Source organism: Pelodiscus sinensis, chromosome 26 (genome assembly GCF_049634645.1).
Source record: "Pelodiscus sinensis isolate JC-2024 chromosome 26, ASM4963464v1, whole genome shotgun sequence".
NCBI classification, from domain to species: domain Eukaryota; kingdom Metazoa; phylum Chordata; order Testudines; family Trionychidae; genus Pelodiscus; species Pelodiscus sinensis.
In genome coordinates this window covers 17,754,324-17,775,770 of record NC_134736.1, presented here as the reverse complement: position 1 = coordinate 17,775,770, position 21,447 = coordinate 17,754,324, and the positions used below count along the sequence as shown (strand labels likewise).

At 48.1% G+C, this 21,447-nt stretch overlaps 1 protein-coding gene across 2 annotated transcripts in view; it reads right to left on the bottom strand.

Moving 5' to 3' along the window:
• Positions 1–21,447, bottom strand: part of LOC142820545 (CXADR-like membrane protein) — a 100,534-nt gene that overhangs the window by 54,156 nt on the left and 24,931 nt on the right. The window contains exon 1 of one of the 2 annotated variants that reach the window (XM_075909750.1): positions 444–461. The exons of the other annotated variant lie outside the window; for it this stretch is intronic. The gene's annotated coding sequence lies outside the window, so the exon portion shown is untranslated. Of the gene's footprint in view, positions 1–443; positions 462–21,447 lie in introns of those variants that run through there. 2 annotated transcript variants of the gene reach the window in all.

The following is a 21,447-nucleotide window of genomic DNA, read 5'->3' as shown; positions in this document are numbered from 1 at the left end:
AAACCAGGAGACCAAGAAGTCACTTGAAATTAAATGGCCTGAAAATTCGGAACAAATAAAGGGAACTACTTTGCTTGCACAGCATGGCTGTGGCCTGGAGTCAGACTGCCAGAGGGGTCAGGGCTAGTGTAGGCAAAATATGCTTGAATAATTTTATGAGCAACCCTCATAATTATGCAGACTAAGATTTAAAACATGAGCACTACAGGGATTAGGAAGTAACCATCTACTCCCTTTGCACCAATGTAGAGCATTGCTTAAGTGGCTAGGTGCATTATAGTGAAAAGAAAGAAAGAAAGAAAGAAAGAAAGAAAGAAAGAAAGAAAGAAAGAAAGAAAGAAAGAAAGAAAGAAAGAAAGAATTATTTAAGAGAAAAGAAAAAAAAAGAAAAAAAATGAGAAAAATAGAGAGAGCAACAGAAAGAAAAGAGATAGTGAATTCACCTTCGTTTGATGCTTCAGGAATTAGCCATTGCTGCTTGCATGGCACCAGACAACATGAATCAAGAGTCTGGAAGGAAAAACAGCATGTTTCACTGAAAAGCCGTGTGAGTCACACAGTGTCGGGGGGTATTTTTCCCCAATGATCAACGGAATGTTGATTTATATGAACAATCAAGATTAGTCTATGGTGGAAAAGACCACAAAGGATACATCACTATGTAATAAACAGAGCAGTTCACAGAGCAGTTTGCCTGACTTCTACAAACTATGTGGCTTTTGTTGTGTTATGGTTGCTTTGCTTTGCTTTGCTTGCTGGTGATAAGCGAAACAATAATTGTCCCATGTGAAATTCACTTCTCTTCCTGACAATACTAACTCTGCATTCCTGCCCCCTCTTATATTTTTGATGGACCAGTGCTTTTTCATCACTGAATATTTATTCTTTGAAGGAGCCATCATGAAGAACGGGCAGCTAAATTTAGGCCAAATCCTTCAGAGGTATTGAGCATCTGCAAATCCAATGGAGGTCAATGGGATTTAAGAGATATCAGCACCCTTCAGAATATGGCCTTGAGTAAGGACCTTGCATATGGCCAATAGAAAATAAGGATGCACTCCAGAAAAGGGGTGTGAAATATATGTAGATTTTACTATAAAAAGCAAAGTTACACACACTAACAAAATGCAAACAATTAAGGTCTTAGCCTTTTTAAGGGGAATGAAGAAAGGAGGAAAGACACTGTAACAAGCAGACAGTGTTTTCTGAGAACACTCTGTTAGCAGGTGTTGGTGCAAAGAGTGAAGTAGGTTCTGCTGACTCATTGAAGCCTGTAGCACATTAACCCAATTATGCTTAAAATTACATCTGTGAGTGTTTTTCAATCTAGCCCTCAATCAATGAAATAATGATAAAATAAATAGATTTTAAGGTGGTAATGGACCATTTTGATCAGCTAGTCTGATCGCCTCATAACATAGGCCAGAGAACATCACCCATTGATTCCTGCAGTAAGTCATATAACTTGCAGTTGAACAAAAGTATCACTTTTAGAAAGTCATCTATTCCTGATGTAAGGATTTCAAGTGATGGAGAATCTACCACATCCCAGGGTGAAATGTTCCAAGGGTTAATTACTCTCACTATTATAACTTTGCAACTTGATTTCCAGTTTGAATTTGTCAATGTTTAATTTCTATCCATGGGATGTTGTTGTGACTTTGTCTGCTAGATTAAAGAGCTCTCAGACATCATGGCTGCATCTAGACTGGCAAGTTTTTCTGCAAAAGCAGCTGCTTTTGTGGAAAAACTTGCCAGCTGTCTACACTGGCCGCTTGAATTTCCGCAAGAACACTGACGATCTCATGTAAGATTGTCAGTGTTCTTGCAGAAATACTACGTTGCTCCCGTTCGGGCAAAAGCCCTCTTGTGCAAATGCTTTTGCGCAAGAGGGCCAGTGTAGACAACGCAGTATTGTTTTGCACAAAAAAGCCCTGATTGCGAAAATGGCGATCGGGGCTTTCTTGTGCAAAACTGCGTCTAGATTGGCACGGACGCTTTTCCGCAAAAAGTGCTTTTGCAGAAAAGTGTCCGTGCTAATCTAGACGCTCTTTTCTGCAAATGCTTTTAACGGAAAAACTTTTCCATGAAAAGCACTTGTGGAAAATCATGCCAGTCTAGACATAGCTCATATGTCTAAAAGCTTCAGAGGGGTAGCCAAGTTAGTCTGTAACAGGAAAAACTTAATACAATAGTCCAGTAGAACTTTAAAGTAACAAAACATGTAGACTGTATCATGAGCTTTTGTAGGCAAAATCCCACTTCTTCAGATGACCAGAGTATAATGAGCCCAGATCATTAATAAAATTAATAGATTTTAAGATGGGAATGGACCATGATCTGGTCCATTATACGTTGGTCATCTGAAGTGCGTTTTGCCCACAAAAGCTCATGATAGCATCTACATGTTTTGTTAGTGCTACTAGACTATTTGTTGTTTAAGTTTTATCATATGTTTAGTTACCCTAAAAGTTTTTAAAATGTTCACTGTAGTATTTGAACTCATGTCTCTCACAATAACAGAAACCAAGGACAATTAGTTCACTTCTTTGCACTTGCTAAATTCCTTTTGCTTCCTTAACGCTGGTGGCAGGGATTGTCCTGAATTTGGGCTTCTTGTGAAAGCAGAAAGCTTTATCATGGACCAGGCTTAGCTGTCAGTAGATATCAAGATCTGAGACGCATTCAAAATTGGGGGAGTTTATATAACTAGGTGAGCTGTTTTTAATTCTCATTATCCTTTTAATAAAGCCAGTTATTGCACCGTACCTTGTGATCTGGAGAAATCTCTTCCTTGCATCTATGCAGGCCTGGACACATCTGTGCTTATTAAAAACATTTACTATAAATGGTAATCAGGTAAACTATGCAGAGCTGCCAAGAGACATGAGACAGCACATTCTGATGAAGCTTCTGTATATATCTGACAGCTAGAATAGCCCAGAGTGATCTCCCAATCCCAAACAGTTTGCATTCCTTCCCCAAGCTAAGCCCCGCTCAGCTGCATTGTTTAAACAAACCAAAAAGCAGCCTGTGCAGTGGTCTAATGGAGGGACCTTTGTTCTGACCCAGGCTCTCTTCAGGCACAAACTCCGAAACAAAACACCACTTACACACTTGTCTTGTTGATGTTTTGCCATCACGAGTCAGGCAGAACAAGATGACCACTGGGCTTCAAGGGGATTCAAGAGACAAAATCATCCCTGTCAAACCTGTGGCCTCATGAAACTCAACACAAAGTCAGAAGTTCCTCCGCAGGTTTCTCAGTCTGTCTGCCTAACACATCCATCCATCCATCCATCTTCTCTATCACATATGCCCACCCTTCCAAAAACCCAGAAAGCTTGCTAAGGTTCAGCTGCCTTACATACCTAGCCATCTATCTGTACCTTTCTCGTATGCCCATCACATGGGAGTCAAAAAAGAGTTATGTAAGTCTATGGAGTGTGGCAAAGCCGCTCTTACCCAGGCCACTACCGGGCTGGTCTCTCGTTCCTAACCCCAGAGTTCAGGGTTCACAGCAGATCTCTGTGGTAGGAAGCCCAGCCCAGCCCAGCCCAGCCCAGCCCCACCTCCTCAGACTCCCTCCTTAGCTGCCTCCACTTAATGCTGTTGTGGGCAAGTTCGCATTTGCTTTTACCCCTGGTTCCAGCTACTGAGGCTTTTAAAAGCCCTCAGTCAGCCAGCAGAGGAGTCAGCTGGCCCCAATAAGCCTGAGCCAGCTCCCTCCCAGCTGCATCTATTTTTTCCAATGTGCATGTAAAGTAATGCACATTGGAAAAAATAACCAATGGGGGCTAATTTGGCTACGAAAAATCAGGAAAGGGATATTGGAGTTATCGTGGACAGTTCTCTGAAAACGTCCACGCAGTGTGCAGCGGCGGTCAAAAAGGGAAATAGAATGTTATGAATTATTAAGAAAGGGATAGAAAATAAGACCCAGAATATCTTACTGCCCCTGTATAAAACTATGGTTCGCCCACATCTGGAATGCTGTGTACAGATGTGGTCTCCTCATCTTAAAAAAGATATTTTGGCCTTGGAAAAGGTTCAGAAAAGGGCAACTAAAAAGATCAGGGGTTTGGAACAGGTCCCATATGAGGAGAGGCTAAAGCGACTAGGATGTTTCAGTTTAGAAAAGAGGAGATTGATGGGGGATATGATAGAGGTCTATAAAATCATGAGTGGTGTGGAGAGGGTGAATAAAGAAAAGTTATTTATTAGTTCCCATAATATAAGGACTAGAGGACACCAAATGAAATTAATGGGTAGCAGGTTTAAAACTAATAAAAGAAAATTATTCTTCACACAGAGCACAGTCAACCTGTGGAACTCCTTGCTGGAGAAGGCTGTGAAGGCGAGAACTAGAACAGAATTTAAAGAGAAGCTAGATAAATTCATTGAGGTTAGGTCCATAAAAGGCTATTAGCCAAGGGGTAGGAATGGTGTCCCTGGCCTCTGTCTGTCAGAGGCTGGAGAGGGATGGCAGGAGACAAATCACTTGATCATTGTCTTCGGTCCACCCTCTCTGGGGCACCTGGTGCTGGCCACTGTCGGCAGACAGGATACTGGGCTAGATGGACCTTTGGTCTGACCCAGTACGGCCGTTCTAATGTTCTTATGTTATCTAATTGGCCTGCAGTTCTCTGCTTCTACTTACAGGGTTTTCTACCCTTTTGGGCTACCTTTTCCCCCTCTCTGCAGCAGCTCCCTGGCCTGACCCTGCCACACATTCTCCTCACCCCTCTGCTCAACACTATGGGGTTGGGCTACCAGACAACAGTGCATCCTTGGTAACCTGTCTGCGTTCCCATGCTGGGTTCCTGATCTATGTTGCACGCAGAAGTGGAATGGCTGCAGGGACAGGAACCACCGGATCACCCTCTCATTCTTGTCCTTCTTGCGGTACATCCATTGCAGGGGTGCAAGGTAATCAGTGACCAGGGTAAACTTCCGCCCAAGGAGGTAGTAACACAGGCTTTCCATGGCCCATTTTACCGCAAGACATTCCCTCTCAACCACTGCATAGTTTTGTTCCCTTGGCAGAAGCATCCTCCTGAGGTACAGGATTGGGTGCTCCTCTTCCCCAACCGTTTGTGACAATACAGCCCCTGGTCCTACTTCTCAGGCATCAGTCTGCAGGATAAACTCCTTGAAGTCAGGGGCTATGAGAACTGGATCATCTTGAGATCCTTAAAAGCTTCTTCTGCCTCAGTGCTCCCCTTTACAGTGTCGGGACCGAGAGCTCTAGTCAGGTTGGTCAAAGGGCAGGCCCTGGAAGCGAAGTTGGGGATGAATCTACGGTAATATCCAATCAATCCCAGGAACACCCTGACCTGTTTCTTTCAGGTTGGTTGGCGCCACTTCTGTATCGTGTCCACTTTGTTGAGTTGGGGCCTTACTACGCTCTTTCCCAAATATACCCGGGATACTTGGCCTCGGCCAGCCCAATTGTACTCTTTGCGGGTTTCGCCGAAAGTCCCGTTCTCCTTAGGGTCTGCAACATCGCCTCTACTTTCTCGAGGTGTGTGTCCCAGTCAGGACTGTGGACAACAACATCGTCCAAATAGGCAGCCATGTACTTGGCATGTGGTCACAATAGCTTGTCCATGAGCCTTTGGAACGTTGCAGGAGCCCCACGCAAGCCAAAAGGGAGGACTGTATACTGAAAGAGATCCTCCGGAGTTGAAAAGGCCGTCTTTTCCTTGGCTCCTGGTGCTAGAGGGATCTGCCAGTAGTCCTTGGTCAAGTCAAGGATGGACAGAAATCAGGCCTTGCCCAGTTGGTCAATGTGTTCATCCACCTGTGGCATGGGATAGGCATTGAACTTGGATACCTCATTTAACTTTCAGAAGTCATTGCTAAACCGAAGGCTTCCATCCAGCTTGGGCACCATAACAATAGGACTAGACCGCTGGCTATGCGACTCTTCAATGACTCCGAGTTTCAGCATTTTCTCAACTTCAGCTCGGCTCTCCCTGCGCTTTGCCTTGGGTATCCGGTATGGCTAAACGTTTACCTTCACCCTGGAATCTGTGATGATGTCATGGTAAATCTCTGTAGTTCTACCAGGTTCTGTTGAAAACACATCATGGTTTCACTCAGTCATGTCAGCTACTTCTGTCTTTTCATCCAGGATCAGCTCGGAAGATATTCCCACCTGCCTTTGTGGGCTTTCCCCTTGGAGTGGTGACCACAGAGCAACCAATGACACCTCTGTTTCGCCAAGGTTTCAGCAGGTTGATGTGATATATTTGCTCGGGCTTTCACTGGATAGGTTGGCAAACCTTATAGTTTACCTCTCCAACTGCTTCTATTACTTTGTATGGCCCCTGCCACTGGGCTAGGAGCTTGCTTTCTGCTGTTGGCACTAGCACCATCACTCGGTCTCCCACCTGGAACTTCCCGGTTGTCACTTGCAGATTGTAATAGGCCTGTTGGGCCTCCTACACTTTTTCTAAATGTTCCCACGCTATGGGGGTGAGTCTGGCTATTCTGTCCCTCATCTGGAGTACATGATCAACAACATTTCTCCCAGGGTTGCTCCTCCCAGGCTTCCTTGGCAAGGTCCAGTATACCCCGTGGGTTACACCTATATAAAAGCTCAAATGGCAGCTTGGGGCACTTCTCTTACCACAAACATGAGGTATAGCAGCAGCGGATCCCAATCTCTGCCATCCCAGCTTACCACTTTCTTGAGCATACTTTTCAGGGCCCTATTAAACTGCTCAACAAGACCGTCTGTTTGGGGATAATACACCGATGTCCTCAGGGCACGTATGCGGAGCATGGTACACAAGTCCTTCAAGTCCTTCCAAGCTGACTTGGACACAAAGGGTGTCCCTTGGTCCGTTAGAATTTCTTTTGGTATCCCTACCCTAGAAAAAATTTGAATTAGTTCCCTAGCAATTGTTTTGGACAGGGTATTGCATAGGGGCACCGCCTCTGGGTTCCGGGTGGCATAGTCCACCACAACTAGGATACTCTCATGGCCCCATGCAGACTTCTTTAGTGGGCCTATTATGTCCATAGCAATTCGCTCAAAGGGGACTTCAATGATGGGTAGAAGTACTAGTGAGGCCCTCAGGTGTGGTTGGGGCCCATGTAATTGACACTCAGGGCAGGAAGCACAATATCTGCAGACCTCCACATAGACCCCTGGCCAAAAGAACCTCTGGAGAATGCGGTCTGGGTCTTATCCACCCCCAGATGCCCTCCAAATAAATGAGGGTATGTCTACACTACCCCGCTAGTTCGAACTAGCGGGGTAATGTAGGTATACTGCACTTGCAAATGAAGCCCGGGATTTGAATTTCCCGGGCTTCATTTGCATAAGCGGGGAGCCGCCATTTTTAAAACCCCGCTGGTTCGAACCCCGTGCAGCGCGGCTACACAGGGCTCGAACTAGGTAGTTCAAACTAGGATTCCTATTCCGAACTACTGGTACACCTTGTTCCACCGGTAGTTCGGAATAGGAATCCTAGTTCGAACTACCTAGTTCGAGCCCCGTGTAGCCGCACTGCACGGGGTTCGAACCAGCGGGGTTTTAAAAATGGCGGCTTCCCGCTTATGCAAATGAAGCCCGGGAAATTCAAATCCCGGGCTTCATTTGCAAGTGCGGTATGCCTACATTACCCTCCTAGTTCGAACTAGTAGGGTAGTGTAGACATACCCTGACTGTGTGCTAATTCCAGTACTGCTCTCCATGTTTTTGAGGTACCAAGTGCTTCTGAGGTACCAAGAGTTGTTCCATCTCTTGGTCCCATATACAAACTACTCTATATAGTAGATCCCCTTTAATTATACAGTTCCTTCTTTGTACCTTTCCTCCACTGGGACCCCGTTAACTTCAACCACATCCTTATGGACATTTTGATATATTGGGTCATTGGCTTGATGCTGCCCAAAAGTCTTGCTTGGGGATCCAGCCTGTCCAAGCTCCAGGAAGCCTACTCCAGTTTCCTCCTCTGATGAGCTGGGTCCTGCCTCAAGCTCATCGCATCCTGGGGTTTCTGGCCTAGTAGTTGGGTGGACTTCCAACCCCCCAGCCAGTGCCTGCTTCTGATTTTGGGCCAAAATCTTTGTCCCCAATTTCTTAGTTGCCCTCCTCTCCTGACAGGTCTTCCGGGGTTCCCTGGACACCAAGAAGAGGTCCTGGGAAAATTCATGGAAGGCCAGGAGGGAGCAATCCTCTTCCACCTAGTCCCGCAGCAGCAGGTCATTAAACCCAGGGAAGTCTTGCCCTATGACCACTGGGTAGGGAAGCTTTGGGACCACTTCCACAGTCACAGCTGTGACCCGCCCTTGTACTTCCAGTTTCACGGGGATGGTGGGGTAATAATGTCTCTGTGTACACACGATATTCCAGTGCGTTTGGCTCGGGTCAGCTGGTCCTGCCCTACTAGCTTCCCTGAGACCAACGTAACCACGCTCCCAGAATCTACTAATGCAGTGGCTTCTACCCCATTCATTTTCATGGACCAGGTATACTGATGGGGGCCATTGTTACACCTACAAGGCTGACCAGGGCACAAGGGTCTTGTAGGTTCCTCAGGTCGCATTGCCTGGGCTCTTCTAAGTTGGGGCACTGAACCGCTATATGCCCTATCTCCCTTCTCTTTGGGCTATTGGGACTTGCCCCCTGGTCCTCTCCAGCCCATCCCCCAAGTTCCTTTGCAAGCTCCAGTTGCTCTTCCGCCCCCTTTCTCTCTGCCCGTGCTCGGTCTGCAGCTTCTGGGGCACGTGTCCTCGGGGTGAAGGTGGAACTCCTGTTCCGATGCACCTCGACCCTGGGACTTAGCAGCCATCCGTCTCTCCACGAGAGCCACCAGCTCATCAAAAGTTGCGGGGTCATTCTGGCCAACCCACTCCGGAAGGTTTGGAGGTAACCCCCTCATATACCTGCCGAGGACGATCACCTTGATAACCTTCTCGGGGCTGTGGATATCTGGCCTCCCTGCTCAGAAAAGGGGCTAAAATACTGGCCCACGGGGCTTGAGGCCAGCCCTCCCGCAGAGCTGAACTTTCAAAGGCCAACAAATAGGCCTCCACATCATCATCTCCTGACACTTTTTGTAACTAGTGATTGGCCCATAATGGTCGGGCCCCATCTTGACCACGTACCTGGACCGCCAGGGCTTTCAGCTGGTTCACCACCTCCTGCAGGGTGGCCCTATCCTGGGCTACTTGTCTCATCAACAACTGGTTGGTTTCTTGATGGAGCCACACTGACTTCTGTTGGGCGGCCGCTTGCACCCAGGTGGCCTCCTGTTGGGTGGCTGCGGCCTGCACCAGAGCTTTCACCAGGTCCTCTAAATGTGCTTCTCCTTTCTGAGGGATCACCTCGGCCAGGTTCAGGGTCGCTGTGAGGCCTCACAGCCGATAATCCCACCCCTGACACCACGTGTGGCAAGGGCCCCTCTTACCCAGGCCACCAATGGGCTGGTCTCTCACTCCTAAGCCCAGAGTTTGGGGGTCTCTGTGGTAGGGAGCCCAGCTACACCTCCTCAGACTCGCTCCCTCGCTGCCTCCACTTAATGCTGTTGTGGGCGGACTTGCTCGCGCGTGCTCCACCATCTCCCTTCCACCCTCTCTCCCCAGCTGCCAACTGCTGAGGCTTTGAAAAGCCCTCGGTCAGCCAGCAGAGGAGTCTGAGCCAGCTCATTGGCCTGCAGCTCTCTACTTCTACTTACAGGGTGTTTTCCTGTTTTGGGGCTGCCTTATCCCCTCTCTGCAGCAGCTCCCTGGCCTGACCCTGCCACAGGAGGCTGGGTCCATCAGTGGCTTGGAGCCAGGATGGGTAGGGGTGGTGTTTCTGACCTCTGTTTGTCAGCAGCAGGGTACTGGGCTAGATGGACCTTTGGTCTGACCCAGTCTGGCTGATCCTATGTGAAATCATGTCCAATTGGCACTGTACATATTATTATACAGACCCACAAACCAACTCTGTTATGTGCCACATTGTCCCTTCCATGGCGAGCTTGGAATCACCTCCCTAGTGCACGCTGGGGTACTGAGCCCCCTGCTCTAAGCAGTGTCTCTGTCACTCCACGCAGCATACTCTAAGCTCTTTCACTGTTCACCTGAGACTTAGCTTATGGCTACATTGTGATACTGGACCCACAGCAAGCTGGGGGTTGACCCAGGTCAGCTGACCCAGACTCTGCTGCCCAGCGCTGCAGGTTTGTTAATCACAAGGTAAATGTCTATAATCTTTTGGGCTGAGGAACTCTCCCCCATCTCTTCTTGCAAGACTGATTCCTAACCAGGTGCAGAGAATTCCGAGTCTGAAACAGGCAAAGCATTAACAGCTCTCTCTTCGCTCATGGGTAGAGGGCAGGGGTTGTAGCCAACTGAAATGTTAACAGCATGGGCAGGGGAATATAAAGACACTCATCAAATCAGGAACATGCAAAGGAAAAGCACTGGTTGGCTGCAGGACAGCAGATCAAAGATTTTAAGCTTAGCGGGATTCAGAGAGGGATTAGACATTTATAGGGATCAAAATCCAAAATTACACTGGATAGATTTTTTTTTTAAAGAAGAGTAATATGTAGCCTCCTGCTTCAGGTCATATCCCAAACAATGACCTCCTGGGGCTAAGAGGAAGTCTCCCCGATGGGCAGGTCGTAATGGGGCACCTTGTTCTTTCCTCTGATGGGGTTTCTCGCATCTTCATGTGGTGCTGGCCACTGTTAGAGTCATGATAGTCTGATCGGGTCTGGCAATTCCTAGCTTCCTAGTTCTGTGAAACAAACGCTTGTTTCTGGCTTGCAAGCAGACTGACTCACTGACGCGATTTATTCTAAGAGAGGGAGTGAAATGCTTGGTAATTCGGGCTATTCTTGGTTTTCTAAGCCATTGGTCAGACGGGGCATGAGGCAATCATGACAGCATTGTAGGGCTGAGTCCAAGGGTGAATGTGTATTGGCCTATGTGCCAGAAAGGCAGGGCACTTAAAAAAGCATATTTGACATTTTCTGTTAACAAATCTATGCTGGATTGTGAAATTCCACATACGGGGCACAGCAACTGGGGAAAAGCTCACTCTTCATTTCTCACAGCAGTCTTTGCTCTTCAACAGAAAGTCTCCCCCAACTCCTTTCCGTCAGGCCTTAGCCGCAGGCCCTTAGCAGCACACGCGAGAGCTTGCTGAGTAACTGCCCCAGCTGTGGCAGTGATGAGAATGAGCAGGCCTGCCGAGGGGGGCAGGGCAAAGGGGGTAGGTGCCCCAGGGATCTCGGCTGCCACTATGCTACTGCAGCAGCTGGAGCCCCAGGCCTTTTCAATTGCGGCAGGAGCGCTGTACCGTGTGTGCTCAAGGGCGGGGGCGCCGAGGGCTGGTGCCCACACACCCGGTCCCACCCTTCTGTCTGAGGCCCTGCCTCTTCCAGGAGTGTGGAGCTGCAACCTCCCCCCAGCCCCCACCTTGCTGAGATGCCGGCAGAGGTGGTCAGCCTCCCTGAGAAAGAACCAAAGTGCAACCTTCATTAGCTGGGTGTCATTCCATTGGACTCACCATGGCTCTGTGTGGCTGCTATTTACAGCACCTGGTAAGATGGAAATTGCTATATGTAGCCCAGGAGTGTCTAGAGGCCCCCGGGTGCGAAACGCCGCATGCACAGGAAGAAACAGTCCTTGCCCAGAACAGCGAGCAGTAAGTCCTCAAGCCTGCAGGTGTAGCAGGTGAGCATCGGCCATGGAATACTTCAGCGCTCTGGGCAGGCACAGCCATTCACCCATATGCTGCTCAATCAGGATCAAGAGACAAGGCAGAGCAAGGGGAGAGAACAGGAGTCCGTTGGTCTTTATTTTACAGATAGAGAATTGAGACCCAGATGTGACTTACTCAAAGTCACCCCAGAAATCTGTGCCAAATGTTCACAGATCTCCTGGGTTCCTATCCCGCACCTTAGGCTCCAAATCTAGAGCCTAGACTGAGGATCTTGTGTATGTTGGGCAGGAAGAGGACAAGCAGAAGGGTTGAGGTAGCCACTTAGGACCTGATCCCCAACAAGATGTGCACAGGCAGATTCCAAAGTCTCACCGGCGTCGCCGTGACTCTCTGGGTTTCGCTCCCCTGCATTGCAAACCAGGGTCTGTGGGACTTGAGCTTGTGCACCCAGAATTCCCGAGCCTCTGCTTGAGGGGCCTCACTGGATTGTAAGCCAGTGAGGCTGGACCCGGGTCTCACAGCCTTGCTGACCCCACCACACTGCACTACCCAACCCTTCTTACTCACACCTGCCACTTAGGCTCCTTTCATGGGGTCTGTCTACACTGCAGCGCTAATTCGAACTAACTTAATTCAAATTAGTTAATTTGAACTAAGCTAATTCGAATTAGTGCATCTAGACCTAAAAACTAGTTCGAATTAGCGTTTTGCTAATTCGAACTAGCATGTCCACATTGAGTGGACCCTGAACCGAAGTTAAGGCTGGCCGGAAGCAGTGCCGGCAGGGCATCAGGTTAGGACTTAGAGCATGGAGATGCTGTCTCAGGCTAGCCGAGGGCTGTGCTTAAAGGGACCCGACCCCCACCCCGGACAGACAGTTCTCAGGGGTTCCCAGCTTGCAAAGCAGTCCTGGCTTGGAGTGCCCTGAGTGCTCACACTCGGCACATCACAGCACTCGGCCACCAGCCCGGCTGCACTTGCTGCAGGCTGCCATCCGGGGGGGGGGGAGGTCAATCAGGGGGGTGCAGGAGAGCTTCCACCTCCAGAAGCCCGCAGAGCCACCCCAGTCCTCCCCATCGGGGGCTCGTACCCCATTCCTCCCTCACCTCCTTCCACTTACCCCTCTCTAGCCCCCCCTTCCTGATGTACAAAATAAAGGACACGTGTGTTCAAAAATAGAATCTCTCTTTATTGAACAAAACTCGGGGAGACTGGGAAAAGAAGGTGGGAGAGGGGAAGAGAGAGGGTGGGAGAGGGGAGGGCAACTAAAATGATCAGGGGTTTGGAACAGGTCCCATATGAAGAGAGGCTAAAGAGACTGGGACTTTTCAGCTTAGAAAAGAGGAGACTGAGGGGAGATATGATAGAGGTCTATAAAAGCAAGAGTGGTGTGGAGAGGATGCATAAAGAAAAGTTCTTCATTAGTTCCCATAATAGAAGCACTAGAGGACACCAAATGAAATGAATGGGTAGCAGGCTTCAAACTAATAACAGAAAGTTCTTCTTCACAAAGCAAATAGTCAACCTGTGGAACTCCTTGCTGCAGGAGGCTGTGAAGGCTAGAACTAGAACAGAGTTTAAAGACAAGTGAGATAAATTCATGGAGGTTGGGTCCATGGAGTGCTATTAGCCAGGGGGTAGAAATGGTGTCCCTGCCCTCTGTTTGTGGAAGGCTGGAGATGGATGGCACAAGACAAATGGCTTGGTCATTGTCTTCGGTCCATCCCCTCCGGGGTCCCTAGTGTTGGCCGCTGTCGGCAGACAGGCTACTGGGCTAGATGGACCTTTGGTCTGACCCAGTACGGCCATTCTAAGCTCAGAGCTCAGGGTCGGGGGTCTCACTGGACCACCCTGATTTTCATGCACACTTGCTCCTGGGTGGCCAGGCTGGCAGCTCTCGTGCCCTAGATGGCCGCTTTCCTGTGCCTAGTGTGGAAGTCATGGATGAGGTCCTCGATGTCCGCACTAGACCAAGTGGGCGCCCGCCTCTTGCGGACCCGGGCAGGCTCCTGGGAGCCGCCAGCCTGGTCCCAGGAAGAGGGGGAGGGCTGGGTGGCAGCGGGTGGCTGGTTTGTGCCGTGCCAGGTGCAGGGTCTGCTGGCTGGGTGCTGGCAGGCTTGCACCTGGCATGAGCACCGTAGCCAGACTGTGCCCCTTTAAGGGCTCCGTGGCCGGGAGGGGGGGCAGAAGAGTTTCCCTGGTGTTGGCCAGAGTGGCCACCAGGGCAAGCTGGGGAGGGCTAGCCTCCCACTGGTTCGAATTAAGTGGCTACACAGCTCTTAATTCGAACTACTTAATTCGAACTAGGCGTTAGTCCTCGTGGAATGAGGTTTACTTCGTTCGAATTAAGCGCTCTGCTAGTTCGAATTAAGTTCGAACTAGTGGTTTGCCTGTGTAGCGCCTGTTAAAGTTAATTCGAACTAACATCTGTTAGATCGAATTAACTTTGTAGTGAAGACAGACCCCTACTGCCTAATGCTGGGCCTGGGGACTCATGCTCAGCTGGGTCCTAGGATGTCAGGCCTGCGTGCTTACTGACCCAAATGAGACAGATTTGTGTAAAGATGGAAGAAGGGCAGGAGCTCAGACTAGTGTGCAGTGTAGACAAACACTGTGAAAAACCCCTCTGGGAGTTTTGCCTTGTGAGGCTGGAGACTTATTCTGTGGCTAAAGCTCAGGGGTGGGAGTAATATTCACGGGGGAGCCACTTCATGAATTTTGATACATGGTCATGGGCTAGCTCCAGCCCCGGAAGGGGTGGGGCCTGGGGGGAAGGGGTGGGGCTGGGGTCAGAGGCTTTGAAGAAAAAACACAACAGAGGGGTCCCAGTTCTGCCATTACTGCGGTGCCTGGCAGCCGTCCAGGGTTGCTGTGGTTATTTAAAGGGCTCGTGGCTCCAGTCCCTGCCAGGTTTGCGCTGTGAACGGGAACCAGGAGCCATTTAAATAGGATCCTGCTTCCTGAGCCACTGCCTGGAAATTCGGTGGCATGGACGCAGGATATAAATAGAAATGGCCAGACGCAGCCCAGGGGCCAGATGCCGAATCCGGCCCCTGGTCCGCATTTTGCCCAGCCCTGGTATAGTGTCTGCTGTAAGTATCTGATGTGACTTAGCTTCTACTCTCCTTGTTTTCAACCCCATTTACCCCTCCCAGCTTATACCTCCGTTGTGTTTCTGGCCCAGCAAGATGAGCAGTAGAAAAAACACAATGGCTTCATCATGCTGCAAAAATGATATTCCCTTTGCCTATAAATTAAAACACTGTCCAAAGAAGAGTTCTCCGTAAAAGCTGAGTACTATTATAGTCTTATAAAAAGTGGGGGGATGGGGGGAGACATCTCTGTGAGCCAGAGACACTATTCTCATGTCCAAATACGGCCCTCTTTAATATCTAGAAACAGTGCCAAAGTGTGATTATATGGACCAGACAATTGGTCTCTCCACTTATATTAAATACAAGCAAACCCACTTTCAGGATCCTGATTGTTTCATAAAAGTCACTTGGGACAATTATAGGAGTTGGCACGATTCTCAATCTTGCTTGAAATGCCTTGTTTGTTTAGTGATAAAACCAATTCCCCTTTTCCTATCCGTTCTCTTAACCTGAAACCAGGACACTTCTGTTTTTCTTTAAGCTGGAAACTGCTAGATTGTGTGTGGGTTGGTGGGTGGGTTGTGGATGGGTTTTTTCAGGGTTGTTCTATTCAGACTGTTACAATCAAAATAACATTTCCCTCCCAGATTATAACATCTGGATTTTGTTTATTCTGCACCAAGAAGACAAGATTCTGGGATCTGGAGGTTTTTTCCGTCTTTAGGAAGGATAGCTGAGTGCACTTTCTTGCAAAATTTGCAGATGAGTGAAGTAAACATCTTTCCAGCTCCTGAAGGATTCATTTTTTTCTATTAAATAATGAAGTGATACTCAGCTCCATCAACATAACACTTTGTGTGCCTAGCTACTAGGTTGAGGGGTGTATTATAAATTATAATGATGGGCAAGAACTGTGAGTTCCTTGGAAAGGGCATTAAATAGTAACAATGAATGCATTACATTTACACAGTGCTTTACAAAGTTGAGTAAATTATTCCCATTGGACAGATTGAGAAATTGGAGCATAGCAAGAGCAAAAGACTTGCCCAAGATCACATAGTCACAAAAGGAGCTAAGAGTAGAATCCTTGGGTTTTGACACACACTCCGCTCTCATTCTAATGGTTAAACAATTCGGCCTTCGCTAAGATATGATAATGATAATACCTAACTCCCTTCAGCCACGGAACTCTCAGTGCTTTAGAAAGGAGGTCAGTATCATGATCCCTGTTTAAGGAAGAAGAAACAAACAGGTAATTTGAGAGAAAGAAAAGGAAAGGAAAAATAGATAGAAAATGAGAAAAAATAGGAAGAAGAAGAGAGAGCAAATCCTCTCTTTTACAGCATGTGAAACTGAGGTATAGAGAAGGAAAGTGATTTGGCCAGGGACATCTAGCAAACCAATAGCAGAGTTAGGTCTTGATCACAGGCCTCTTAACACCTAGGGCTGTGCCCGAGCCTGTAAGTCACATTGCCTGCCACTGTGCAGCCTAGAGAGACAAGGCAGATCGTAGATAGGGTAACAACTTTTATTGGACCAACTTCTCTTGGTGGGAGAGACAAGCTTTCAAGCTACACAGAGATGGTCTTCAGAGCTGGAAAAACTAGCCAGTGTCACTGCCACAACTAAATACAGGGCAGGAGAGATTGTAGTGTATGATGGGTTAACACAAGCTGCAAGAAGCCACTTACAATGAAGTGGGCAGTTAACATCTTTGGGTGTGTAGTGCGACTGCAAACAGCATGGAGTTCTGAGACCTCCAATGTTTCTCAAATGCCTCAATTTCTAATGTGTATGTAATAAACGTTGCCTGCATAATATATTTTACCCGTGTTGTGGATTTGTAATGTACATACAGAGTAACATGAGAGATTGAGGGAACTGGGTTTATTTAGTCCATAGAAGAGAAAAGTGTGTGTGTGTGCATGTGGCGGGCAGGGGGTAAGGGAGGGGGATTTGGTAGAGGCTTTCAGCTGCAGGGAGCTCCAAAGAGGATGGAGCTAAGCTATTCTCAGTGGTGGCAGATGACAGAACATGAAGTAATCATCTCAAATTGCAGTGGGAGAGGGTTAGGTTGGATATCAGGAAAAACTATTTCATTAGGAGGAGGATGAAGGACTGGAATGGGCTACTTAGGGAGGGGGTGGAATCTCCATCCTTAGAGGTTTTTTAAGGCCAGGCTTGATAAAGCCCTGGCTGGAACGATTTAGGTGGGGTTGGTCCTGTTTGAGCAGGAGGTTGGACTGATCAAAGGTGCACAATCTGTGGATCACAGGTAGCCCATCAGGGTTCAATGTGTGGCTTGCAAGAGCCGTTCACTCCCTCTGCATCCAGTCAAAGCACTGCTACAGTTCAACAGGCACACTCTGGAAATTCTAGGTATGCGAGTGCAGTTAGCAAAACTACCCTGTCCCAGGAGACCGTTGTGGTAATGACAATCTTGCAGCCCACTGATATGAAAGAGGGCCACTCATGCGACTTTTCACTAGCCTAGGTTACCCATCATTGGACTAGATGACTTCTTGGGGTGTCTTGCAATCATATTCTATGATTCTGTGAACCACGGCAGCTATTTGTAATGAATGCAAAAGTAATATTGATCTGCTGCATGGAGCCTTCCCGTGTGCGCAACATGAACATTACCAATGGCAATGGTGTGTGTTTCCAAGACACGTATAATTGCCTGCTAACAATTACAGTTGCTAATGCACGGCTGGACAGTAAGCCTGGTCCATTTCAGAACCACATGAGTGTTTTGCAGCAGAGAAATCATGCATGGATTTGTTTGTAGTTTTTAATTATAATAGTGAAGATAGTTAAGATGTGGAGAGAAATGAGGCCCAATCTGGAGAGGCGTTGTGTTCTTTTGGAGTGGAAACCTCTTAGCATTTGCTCCCCAGGATCAGGCCCTAATGCTATGCATTTCAGCTCCGGGTATTTTCTCTTTTCCTTTATGTTATCAGTCTGCTTGCAGCATCCTTGCTGAAAGGAATTCCTCACTTTAAGCCCCCCTTGGTCTGTTAAGATGGCCTCTTTGGGTTGAGGCTTATAGGCCCTGACAGTGCTGACACAGAAGAATAAAACCCAGAGTGATTTAAAGCAACGAAGAAGGCTCGTCCCTCAAGATCAGGAATGTGCAGCTAATAGATTCCTTTCCTCTTATGGCACAAATCAGTTCTGGGCTTGCCCTCGCAGGGGCTTCCAGCACGTGGGAGTAATTCGTGCTCTGATTGACTGTTTCATTTATCGAGTCTGCACTTCTAAATTATTTATCTAAAAATGTGTTAGAGCCATAAATAACAGCAGCAATTAGATCTTACGTAGCATTTCTCCCCCCTGAGCTCAGCATGCTTTGCCAAGGAAATGCAGTCTAATTCTAAACATTTGACGGGATGCTGGGGCAAAGGGAGGTGAAGGGTCTTGACCAAGCTCTGCAAGAATGCAACTGGGAATGCAACCCCTCCTGTCTGCCCCTCAGTGTGGGCACTACCCACTGCACTATTCTGCCTTCCTTTGGGGGGAGGGGCTATGCTCTGCCTGGTAAACAGAGCAGCAGACCAGAGTGCCGGAGACCTGGCTTCACTTCCTGCTACTGGCATGTTGGGTGACAGTGGGCAAATCACGTCTCTCCCTGTGCCTCAGTGTGAAATGAACGTAGTGATGGCGACCTCCTTTGTAAAGCATGTTGGGTCTGTCCACTCTGCAATAGAAACACCTGCAGCTGGCCTGGGTCAGTTGCTTCGGGGCTTGGGCTGCAGGGCTCTAACACTGCAATGCTGATGTTTGGGCTCAGATTGGAGCTTTCGGCCTCCCCTTTCCCATAGGGTCTGTAAGCCTGGCCAGTGAAATGCAGTTCTATAGCCCTGCTGCAACCCTGTTTTACTGCAGCATAGAGATCTGAAGCGCTGTATAAAAACTAGGCATTATTATTCATGTAATGTAAAGATTACATCATCATAATCTCAGAAGCAAATGGGTAGCCAGCGTAAAATGTGGAACACTGCTGTCAAGGGGTGACTCACCGCATACTGTATTAGTTCAGTGCTTTTCAAGTAAAGCGTATTGTTGGGAGGTTGCAAAAGTGCCCGTCATTGCAGAAAGGTTCACATGAGAAAGGAACATGCAGAGCTTGAGGGCCAGTGGTAGGTGAAATGTCTCTACATGCCACCAACATCTCCTAAGATTCAAGGGGCCTGGTTTTCAGAAGTGCTTAGCACAGCCTCTCCAGCTGAAGTCAATGGGAGCTGCCAGTACTCAGCACCTTCAAAATATCAGGCCCAAGAGCAGTAATTAGTCCAATGTGACATGCATAAAAATCGTACGGGCAAAACTCTCATGTGCCCCTCCAAGAGAAGTTTCAGTTGCAGGCCTGTGCCATTCTCTGAGATGTTACACCCATTTCCTTAGCAGGACTTCTGCTTGATGTCATATATTCTCAGTGTTGCGCTGAATTGGATTCATGTATGAGATTAGTTGGACTATAAATGTCTGACTAACCTAGATTGTGAGCCCCTCGTGGCACACGTGGGCTGTGTCTTTGCCCGTTGTCTGCACAGTGCTGAGCACACAGCTAGTGCTCAGCTAGCACTGTGTAAAAGAAATCTTTACAATAAATCAATCCAATTAACCACTTCCACCTTAACCTGGCTGAGCCTAAGCAAGTTACATTCCACATCCCCATCCCTCTCAGACACTGGAGAAGCAAAGGTGCATATGATTTAATTCATGTTTAGGTTACAGTAGCACCAAGGAGAGACCAGAAGTGACCTGAAAGTCATGCTTTTCAGAAAACAGACAGGATTGTATCTGCCACGAGCAATGACAGCACAAACCCTCCATACAGGAAACTGGATCGCACTGCAGCATCATTTTCTGTCTACACCTCATGCCCAACTCCTCCACCCAGGAACTGATTCTAGATGGGCTCAGTTCCCAATCTGGCCCATGTGGAGACCCAGTAAGGCCGTATATAAAGATCCCCAACAGTGGTTCTTCCCTTCTGCAAAATTAAACCAGAAGACATCTGCACATCAGCAACTAGCAAGGGAAACAGGTGACAAACTCTTTTTCAACAGGCCAGCGCCACTCTCAGCAAAAGAAGAACATTAATGCCTTATGCTCCCAATAGCTGGATGTTAGTTCTCCAGAGGTTCAACACACCAGGTGCTCTCAGTCAGGGAGCAATTTTCCATCCCATTGACATGATACTGCTGGAGTCCAGAGGCAAACATCTGCAGGGAATATTCTGGAGTCAACCAGGAGGCTGAAATTGGCCAGAACCACAAAAGGAGACATGCATTCTGAGTCAAAAGAGCCTTGACATGCCCAAAGCATGTCTGGAGTGTGTGTTTGTGTGTGGGGGGAGTTATTTGCAGTGTGCTGAGCATGTGTTTGTCTGTTTGGTTGGTTGGTTGGTTGGTTTGTTTGAAGGAGCTTCTAAAAGGTTTGAAATCTAGAAGCCTCTGTTAATTGGCTGAGCCTCAGTCAGGGGGAGGGGCTACCAAAGCTATATAAGCCTGTGACTCAGCGACCAGGAACAGCTAACAGGAGAGTTTGGAGAGGGAGTTTAGAGGGCACTAGTGACTTCAGACCTTCTTTATAACATAACTCTTAGAATTATCTATATTCCAGAGGTTTAAAAAGAATCCCAGTTTATACTTAAACTTATTCATTAGAAAAATGGAGACAGGAGCCCAGCAGCAGAGTGGGGGCTATCCTGTGTATTGCGTTGAGTGTAACATGTATGATTACCTGCCCTGTGGGCAGGTGGCGTATGTGTGCACCCGTTGCAAGGAGCTCCTGACCCTCAGAGACCAAGTTTGGGCTCTGGAGGCCAGAGTGGCTGAACTGGAGGAGCTAAGGGAGGTAGAGAGCTATGTTGATGAGACTTTCCGGGACACTGTAGTACTGTCCCACCTCCAGTCTGAGAGCCCCAGTGCTCTTAAGGAGGATGAAAGCCTCAAGGGAACAGGGCATTCAATGGGAGCAGAGGGAAACCATCCCGTAGTTGGGACCCTCCTCCCAGAGGATGTTGCGGTATCCTCTCGCACTGAGGATACCTCTGAGGGGGAGGGAATGCCAGTTAGGAAGAGGCAGGTGTTAGTAGTGGGTGATTCGATTGTTAGAAACATAGATAGTTGGGTTTGTGATGACCGGGAGAACCATATGGTCACTTGCCTGCCTGGTGCGAAGGTTGCTGATCTCTCGAGGCATCTAGACAGACTTCTGTGTAGTGCTGGGGAGGAGCCGGTGGTCGTGGTACATGTAGGTACCAATGCAATAGGGAAGGGTAGGATTGATGTCCTGGAGGCCAAATTTAGGCTGCTAGGAAAGAGACTGAAATCCAGGACCTCTATGGTAGCATTCTCAGAAATGCTTCCAGTTCCACGCGCAGGGCCAGGTAGGCAGGCGGAGCTTCAGAGTCTCAATGCGTGGATGAGACAATGGTGTAGGGAAGAGGGGTTTAGATTTATTAGGAACTGGGGACACTTTTGGGAGAGGGGGAGCCTATACAGGAAGGATGGGCTCCACCTAAACCAGGGTGGAACCAGACTGCTGGCACTAAACATTAAAAAGGCCGTAGAGCAGTTTTTAAACTAAGAGATGGGGGAAAGCCGATTGGTGCGGAGATGCACGTAAATCGGAGGGAGACTTCTCTTAGAGGAGAATCCATTGATA